This window comes from Strix uralensis, chromosome 23, assembly GCF_047716275.1.
Source record: "Strix uralensis isolate ZFMK-TIS-50842 chromosome 23, bStrUra1, whole genome shotgun sequence".
Classification (NCBI taxonomy): domain Eukaryota; kingdom Metazoa; phylum Chordata; class Aves; order Strigiformes; family Strigidae; genus Strix; species Strix uralensis.
Window position 1 is genome coordinate 9760470 of NC_133994.1, and position 9105 is coordinate 9769574.

General features: G+C 56.9%; 1 pseudogene; it reads right to left on the bottom strand.

The window, feature by feature from the left end:
* Positions 1 to 2544: 2544 nt before the first annotated feature.
* On the bottom strand, positions 2545 to 5387 carry LOC141953931 (serine/threonine-protein kinase pim-1-like; annotated as a pseudogene).
* Between the last annotated feature and the right edge of the window lie 3718 nt (positions 5388 to 9105).

Sequence of the window (9105 nt, forward strand, 5' to 3'; positions counted from 1 at the left end):
TGGGTTTAACGAGAACCCAAAACGTAAAACAAAGCTTCACAGCCTAGGGGTTTAACGACAACCCCAAATGTAAACAAAACTTCACTACCTAGGGTTTAACGACAACCCAGAACGCTCTATCACTCACCTAGAAAGTGAGGGCTCTCAACCTCGAGGACCTATTCAGGGCAGCGTCCCGACCCAAAGTACCTCGAGGAGTTTCCTTGGGCAGCGTCCTGACCCAAGGGGAGAGTCCTCTGACCGCAGCGTGCAGCTCCAGGGGACGAGCTCAAAATGGCTCCCCCAGGGGACTCCATTTATACCCAGGCCGAATCTGACCTGTAGTCAATAGCAGCTCCCATTGGTCAAAAGGTCTCAGCTACCGCGAGACCCTGAAAACAAAGACAGCCAAAAGCTGCCACGTTTCAACAGCCAAGAAGCTCTGCTTTCACTGGACGGATGCACCTGCCACACGTGCCTCAGTTTCCCCACCTGCCCTGTGGAGGTGGTGCTGTTGCCACACAGGCCCTCGGCAAAAAGCCTTTGGAGACCGACTTCCACCAGGATTCATTACTGGGGGTGGAGCCGCGGGACACCTGGTTTGCTGCTAATTCACCCCATCCTAAGGCAGGTGTTTAAAATAGCTCCTGTGCCTCACTGTGCTGAGAAGGGCCAAAGGGTTTCAGATGCCGCCTCGGGGGCAGCTGGATGCTCTCCTTGCGGCAGGACGTGGGGTGACATGCCACCTCCGAGTCTCCAGCTCTGCGGGTCCCTGCCCGAGCCCGGCCCCCGCTCCCCAGGGGGTTTTTCTCCTCGGTGCTCATCTGCGTTGTTCCAGCCGTGGCAGGGGTTTGGCTGTTGCTCATCTCTCAGTCCCACACAGGGACGTGCGAAACACAACCCTCGCTGTTGCTGTGGCTGCAGGCTGCCCTGGCCAGTCCTTTCTGCATCACCAAGCACCTTTGCTGGGGATGGGTGGGTACAGGAAGCCACAGGTGTGATGAGTGCTGGCCCTTTGCAAGTCCTCAGCCATCCACGGGACTCCGGTGCTCCCAGAGCGGGAGGTCCAACAGTCTGAAATCTCATCCTGCTCCTGCTTCATCGTTTTTTTCTGCTTTCCGAAATGTGCGTCCTTCCCCTGCTGACAGCGGGGAGCAATAAAAAGTTGTGAAATAGAGGTGGGAGTGCGATGCTGGCTCCAAATCGCTTCCTGCTGGAAAACTCTTGCCTCTTCATCCTCTCCTATCACAGCTGACAGCCCCAAAGGGCAGCGAACATCTCCCTGTCGAGGAGAAATGAGGGGTGAAAAGGCCTTTTCCTTTCCCCCAGCCCCTGTGCCACAATGCCATGATGTGGAGGGGAGCAACGGGCATCGGCTGCCCATCTTCAGGTCTCCCGTCACACCGACCGTGGTCCTGTCCCCGTGGCAGAGGTCTGGGACATGACTCTGGTGGCTCTCAGCCCCGTGAAGGCGTTACTGCACAGGAAGGCGGGTGCACGGGGATCAAACACGCACCGATACTTTCCCAACACCCAACCTTGGGTACACCCCGTCACCCTGGCAGGACAAAACGGTACCCGGGCAGCGGGATCTTGCCGGGGGACACGATGGCACCGTTCCCCTCCTGCAGCACACGCCGGGCAGGGACAAAATCATCAGCAACAGGCGGAAACAAAGTGACTACCAGCACCCAGCCCCGCGCCCGACCTGCTCAGCCTTTCTGCGGCGAGTTTTCTAAGGAACTACTGGCTAGAACTCTCTCTTTAATAAACAAATCCATGAAAATAAATTAAAAACAAAAACTGGAAAAAAGAGAAAAAGGTGAAACGTTATCACTATTAACAACTGCACATCAAACTTCGCTCCTGTATAACATTCATAAATAATATATATTTACAGCTCTGTTGGTTTGCATTGTTTGTGCATTCGTGAGGGCGCCGGGAAGCAAAGAAACCCAGAAAATCCAGGCGAGGTGGAGGCACGGGAGGTGAGGGATCGCCTGCTTGGCTCCCAGGTGTCTTCTGACCTGTTTTCTTTTTGAAAGGGGAAAAGGAAGTCTATACCCAGGCAAGTCCTGGAAAAGCAGCAGTGTAGGGAAATTCAAGTATTTCCTCCAGCACAGCCCAGATCTCAGCTGAAGGCACTCGAGCACAGTGACAGCGGAGGCGGCAGCCATTCGGCCACTGTTTTTCCCCCATTGAAGCTTCTCTTGCAATAAGGTCTCTGATCCTCTCGCCGTCCCGAATTCAGGTGGTCAGGAAGAGGTTTGGGAGCCACCAAAACCAGATGGTTTGCAATAAGGTCTCCTCTCTCCACCAATAACACAACCAAAACCAAAAAAAAAAAAAAAAAAATTACTGGCAAGACCAGCAAATGAGACAGGGTCATTCAGATGGAGCCCAGGACAGCTGGGTTGGATGGTGGCCACCAGCACTTGGAAGATCAGGTCTCCAGCCCAGCTTCGGGACAGGATGTGCGTGTTCCCGACGATCCCTGCTCAGTGCTACGGTGGTGAGGAAGCCTGGTCTTCTTTGCTTCTTACAGCCAGGAGATGCCTGGAGCTGTTATGTGCCAGGGTCCCGGGCCAAACCGTGCAGGTGGGGTCTCTGCCATCTCCTAGGGCAGGTGAGTGCCTCGCAGCCAGGGGTGGTTGAAAATGTCCTCCAAAGATGGTCTGTCTGAAGGCCACGAGGACAAACACCACCTGATGAGATCCTGGCACTCTGGGGAGAGAAACCAGACACCGCCGGTCAGAGAAGGCTCCTGTGTACCTTCCACCCCCGTCCGCAGTGCCCAGGACATGCTGGGTGTGCTCAGAGCTACCCCCAAACCTCGCGATCCAGGAGCTGTGTTGGAGGAGAGTAGGATGGCAGGACACGTGCCACCTCCCTCAGCTAACCCAGGGAGATCACCCTCCTCACGTGCCACCTCCCCCAGCTAACCCCGGGAGATCACCCTCCTCACGTGCCACCTCCCCCAGCTAACCACGGGAGATCACCCTCCTCCACAGCCGTAAGAGCGGGGATACTCGTGCACCCGGTGCCATCTCCCAAACCCGTTGCCCACCACGAAGTCGGGGACCCACCGAGGGAGATCGGCTGGTAGAAGAAGAGCTGGCCCCTGACGATGTCCTGATCCTGCTCGAAGGGGACGTCCCCGCAGACCATGTCATAGAGCAGGATGCCCAGGGACCAGACTGTTGCTGAACGCCCATGGTAGCGGTGGTAGAGGACCCACTCCGGCGGGCTGTACACTTGTGTTCCTACGGGAGACAGGCGGAGCTCGTCAGGCGGATGCTGCCCGCTCCCGGATCCTCACCCGAGCGTCCTTGGGGACATGGGGGCTGCACCGGGGATGATGACACACAGTGTGACCCGCCACCCCCTCGCCAACACGGGACTCTTGTTTACAAACTTTGGGTTGTAAAAAAAAGCCGCCGGTGCCGGAAGAGGGCAGCATGGGCCTGGGGAAGGCCTGACCGTTATGTGCGGGGGAGGGGGGGGGGGGGGGGGGGAAGGAGAAAAAAAGGAAAAAAAACCCACAGGTGGGAAAACCCCACACCTTTCCCCCCTGCCTTAGCCAAAAAAAAATATTTAAAAAACGCCAAGGCAAACAAGGGGAGTGGAGCAGCCCAAGCCCTTCCACGCCTGCAATCCAAACTGGCCAGCATACGGGTTTTGCAACCCCCCCCACCCCGCTACCCCCACGGGTGTTTGTTTCTGTCAGGCTGGATCCCCCCACCCCAGCCCCGGGCAGGTGGGTGGCAGCGGCTGGGAGCCGGCTCCCGTTTCACAACATGCGCCCCGCGCCAAAAACATCTTGGCAGCCGGCTGAGTAATTAATTCCCACCCCTCCAAAGGGGGAACCGGTGCCCGGTCAGGCTGGGCCGTGCAGTGCCGGGAGCATCGCCCCGGCTGTGGGCTCACCGGCAAATGTCGTATAGACCGTGTCCTGGAGGAAGGTGCCACAGCCGAAGTCGATGAGCTTGAGCTCACCGCTGGCGAGGTCGATGATGATGTTCTCCGCCTTGATGTCCCGGTGCAGGACACCGCAGGCGTTGCAGTGCCGCACGGCCTCCAGTACCTGCCGGAACAGCCCCCGCGCCACCTCCTCCGACAAGGATCCCCTCTCGGTGATGAAATCGAAGAGATCCTGCACGAGCTCCGGACGCTCCAGCACCAGCACGAAGCCGTCCGGCAGCTCGAACCAGTCGAGGAGGCGGATGACGCCGCGGAAGCCGGAGGAGCCCACCGCGTTCAGCAACACGATCTCCATCGGCGCTCGAGTGCCGCTGGGCTGCAGGGGGACCAGCCGGGATGCTCCAGTGCCCCCCTGCCTGACCCCACCAGTGCCCGGGCATCCCCCCTGCCAAGGGGATGCCCCAGTGCCCCCCGTTGCTAGGGAACCGCTGCTCGGGTGCGCCCCTACTCAGCCCCATCAGTTCTGTGCACCCCCCCCACCCGGGATGCTCCGCTGCCCCTTGTTCAGCCCCACCGGTGCCTGGGGATCCCCCCTGCCAAGGGGATGCTCCTGTGCCCCCCGCCCGGCCCCCCCGGGACTGGGCAGCCCCTCACCCGGGATGCTCCGCGTCCCCCAGTGACTCCACGCCCGCTCCCCCCGCTGTGTCCCGGTTTCCACCCTCTCGGGCCTCGCCTTATCCCCCACCCCGTGATGCCCCGGCTTCTCCCGGTAGCCCCGGTCACTCACCAGCAAACCCCACGCTGTGACATGTGCCCGGGGCACATGTTTGATGGCCACCTGCAAGCCAAGGGGAGCGACAGGCTGAGCCTCCTCCTCCTCCTCCTCCTCCTCCCCTCCGCCCCGCCGCTGTCCCCGCCACTTACCGGGGTGCCATCGGAGAGGCGGATGCCCGAGTACACCGAGCCGTAGCCGCCGCTCCCCAGTAGCTGGCCCACCTGGTACAGCTCCTCCAGCCGCCCCTTCTCCTTCCCTGCGGGCCGGACCGCGCCGTCACCGCCCCGTCCCAGCCGCCCCCCCGCCCCCCGCCGAACCGGGCCCAGCCAAACCGGCCCGTCCCGCTCTGACCTGGCGCTGCTTTGGCTGCGTGTAGCTCCGCGCCGCTCCCGGGATGTCGATGGGCCGGCGAGGGGATCTTCGGGAGCGGCACGCCGGCCCCCTCGCCCGATTCCGGGGCCGGGCTCGGCACCTCCCGAACCGGACCGGGCACCGGTGGCTCTGTGCCGGCACTCGGGCTGCCGAGTGGCTGCGGGCGGACTGGGGAGCCCGGGGAGAAGGAGGAGGAGGAGACGGAGGCGGGGTGGGGCGGGGAGGGAGCGGCCTCGGCACAGCAGCCCCCCACCGGCCCCGGGGGGAGCGGGGACCGGGGCTGGGCCGGGCAGAGCCGGGGGGCGGCGCTGCCGTGCCAGGCCCAGCCACGCCGGCCCATCCAGCGGCGCCACCGCCAATAGGGCGAGAGCCGCGGGGCGGGGACGAGGCGGCGGGGCCCGGCGCGGCGGGAAGGGGAAGGGGCCAGAGGCGCGCGGGGCGGGTCGGGGGCGAGAAACGCCGGGAGAGCCAAACTGCTGCTGCTGGCCATCGCTCGTCCGCTGCCCGACTGCCCGGCTGCGGCCCCGTTGCCCAGGGAGCCCCGACGCATTCCGCGGTTGCCACGGCTCGCACAATGCAAACCGGGCGGGGCGCGGGGGGGGGCGGGGGGCAGGGGGCACGGGCAGGGGGCACCGGCAGGCTCAGCCTGACCCGGCCCTGCCGCCAGCCCGGGATCGGGCCCACAATCAGTCCCAACCGGCTGCTCTCTCTGCCGGGCCGGCAGAACCGGCCGGCTGGCAGCCACGCAGCTCCTCTTCCTCCCGCATCCGCACCAAAATCCCCATGTTTTATTGGCTTCTTCTTCACGTTATTGTGTTTTTCCTGCGATCTCACAACTTCCCGGTGGATCCCGTCCCGCCCTCCCACCCCGCGCTGCCGGTACTTCACCACCGGCAAACCGCTGCCTCAACTTTTCCCTCTTCTAGTAAAAGCGGTGACTCCAGCTGGGCACTCTTGACTAACAATCCTTTTAAAATTCCCCCCCTCCCCCCCCTTTCTTTTTCCTCAGAAGTCACTGTCTGAGATACTTCCCCCAGTTCCAGAGATAAGATAAATAAATTAGATAAATAAACAAGCTCAGAGAATGCAAAATAAATCCTGTTGGATGTATTGCCACTGCTCTCCAGCTTGTTGTCAAAGCCACACACCGCAGCACTCTGTTCCAAGCGCAGACTGCACACCAACTCAACAGACTCTTTTTCTTCGCTTTTTTGCTCACTGCGAGGAGCTTATGGAAGACAAACTGACCAGCATTAACTCGGTATCTGGCACAGACGGGTTTCCATCACAAACCCATCGGCACATGAAGATCCTGTCCCTTCACAGAACTGAACTGCCCTGGCTCGCTCTGCAGCACGAAACCAGAGGGGCTGGGGAGCCTCCTCCTCCACAGGGCACGGGGGTGACTGCAGCAGCAGCAGCCAGCACAGCAGATTCCTGAATTTAGATTTAACACTGCTGATTGCACAAACAAGCTTAACGTGTATATATAATCACTCTGTAATTGGATATAAACGTAACAGATTTGCTAACTGAAGAATCAATCACTGGGTTAAATACTCATACGAGGAATGTGATTTTTTCCCCATTATCGGTACGTGTCAGTGGTTATAATTTGCCAAGCTGATAGCCCACAGTACTCACCAATTGCGATTTAGAATACCTACTCAGTCTCATCACAAAACTGGAAATTGGAGAGTTTTATAACATTTCAGTGTCAAAAGCATCTAGAAACCTGAGACTGCTTCGCTGATGGCCTCCCTCTACGAGTGACATAACTGGGCTGCAGACAGTTAATGTCCGGCTGAAGAAAGTACTTTCAGGGCAACACCTCGAAAGGAGAATCAGACACACTGGGTGTGACAAATGAGCTGGCAAGCACGAGCTGGAAGGGCTAAGTGGCTCTGAGTAACACAGGCTGCAAGATCTAACAGCACCTAGGAAATGTTGACATTGCAGTCCAGCAACTGTGAACAAACCGTGCTAGCATGCTCCCACCTGATAAAATAGTAAATGATCTGCTTCTTTCACTTGCACCCTTTTTTCTTATCCCCGCACTCCAGGCTAAGATCTGATGCTCACTTAGAAGAATATTATAGAAGTAATATTGAATTCTGCTCTAACACAAGATTAAGAAATGCCTCAGGTATATTTAACAACTATCTAGTTTTATTTAAAAAACCTCTGTTCTTGTTCGCATCTGAGCCCATCCCAGGCCCAGGTGTGCCAGGCCCTGAGGAGATGAGGGGCTGTTATAACCCATTCCCAGCAGGCAGGAGGGCAGGAGCCAGGCTCAGTAACGTTCTCAGTCCTTATCTCCACAGACGGGGCACAGCTGGGGGAGGTGGGGGGAATCACACCCAGCACCAAGCACCCAACCAGGAGGGGTGGGAGGGGTGAGAACTGCACCCCCACAAGCTCACCCTCTGACCCAAGGATACAGGGCACAGCCCCCAGACAACACCAAGAAGTTCTTACTACAGTCTCAAAAAAAGACAAAATGCAAGGAAAAAAATTGCTTAGAAATATTCAGAAAAAATGGCACTATGAGCCTACATTATCAGAAATACAGAGCATAAAACTTTACACTGGGAGAGGTGAGCAGGGACCTGCAGTGACCCGCAGCCAGCAGGGTGTGCAGCCTTGGTACAGCTCAGGGCACAGACAGCCGGGATGTGTTCCTGCTTTTAACAAAGCTTGGAGAGGAACCACCAAGCAGCAGCAACATTCACGTGTTCTAAATAAGACCCAACACATCTCATACTTTGAGCTTCAAACCCGTGTCCTCAGGGGTCACGGAGAAACCGTTTCACTCCCCTGGCATCGCTCTGGTGGGCTGGGCAGATGTTCAGCCTTTCTCAGGAGACTTATGCCCTGGCCACGAGGGATCCTGTCAGATGTTATAGGCTGTGACACAGCCCAGCACGCCAGAGCACATCTGGTGTCAGTCTATATTATCTGCAGATGGCTCAAAGGAGAAAAGCACACCTCCCATGAACAAGAATTTGGCCCACCTGTGGGGCCAGAGCAGCCCCTTCCCAGAAGGTGCTGGGATCTGAAGCTCTCTGTGGGCATGTGGAGCCCAACCACGGCACCTCCTGCTTTCTTTTCTCCTCTTAAGCAAGCCCACCTTTCATGACTAACAGCTTAGAGCCAACACAAGCACTTACAAAGGTTGCTTTGTTATACTCATTCTAACATTTCATAGTACCTTGTTTTCCCTAAACACAGTTATCGCCCGGGACTTACCCGCATTACATTCTGCAGAGCAAAAGCCCTTCCCAAGATGATGAACACATACCCTGTTGTCAAACCATGGTAAAAAACCCTATTCCCCTTTAAAAAAAATTTAAAAATCAGAATTCAGTCAGTTCTAAAACCTGCAGTATATTCTGCTGGTTTCCATGGTTGCTGAGCTCCCAGCTGCACCATCGGTCTGTGTATCTGTCTAACGACGCCCCACAGCCCGCTGACGGCAGGGCAGAGATGGCCATTAACTGCAGTGAGCTCTGAGCCAAGGCTGTAATGCCCAGCCACCACTGCTGGGGGGAAATCAGAAGTGACCCGGATTCATCGAGAGGCTGCATTGACCCTACTCCTTTCTTACTGAGAAGTACCCAAATGTAGATATAGAAATCCGATTTCTAATGGAACTGAGGTATCTCAGACACACGCTCCAAACATCAGTGTCTTCCCAGAGTCAGCCTTCCAGTTCTTCACGCTGCATTTCTTGGGGCAGCGGTAAACAATGATTAACACAAACTATTTTGTGAACAAAGGTTTCTTCTCACCTGATGTAAACATCAGGAAAAAAAGAAACAGGGACCAGAAAAGTGACCGCTCACAGATTAATGTGTGAATTGACATTAATGTTTTACATTAATCTTATTTTGTTTAGACAGAGTAAACTAATACATTTGAAAGTATATTTTCATAAGTAGTTTTCAATGGAAAACTTGATAAAAATTAAAAAGTATCGCAGGCCTGACTTCAGCAGGTCACAGGCCTGACCAACAGCCCTTCCCATCCTGGGCTAAGGACAGATTGTCATGTTCTAT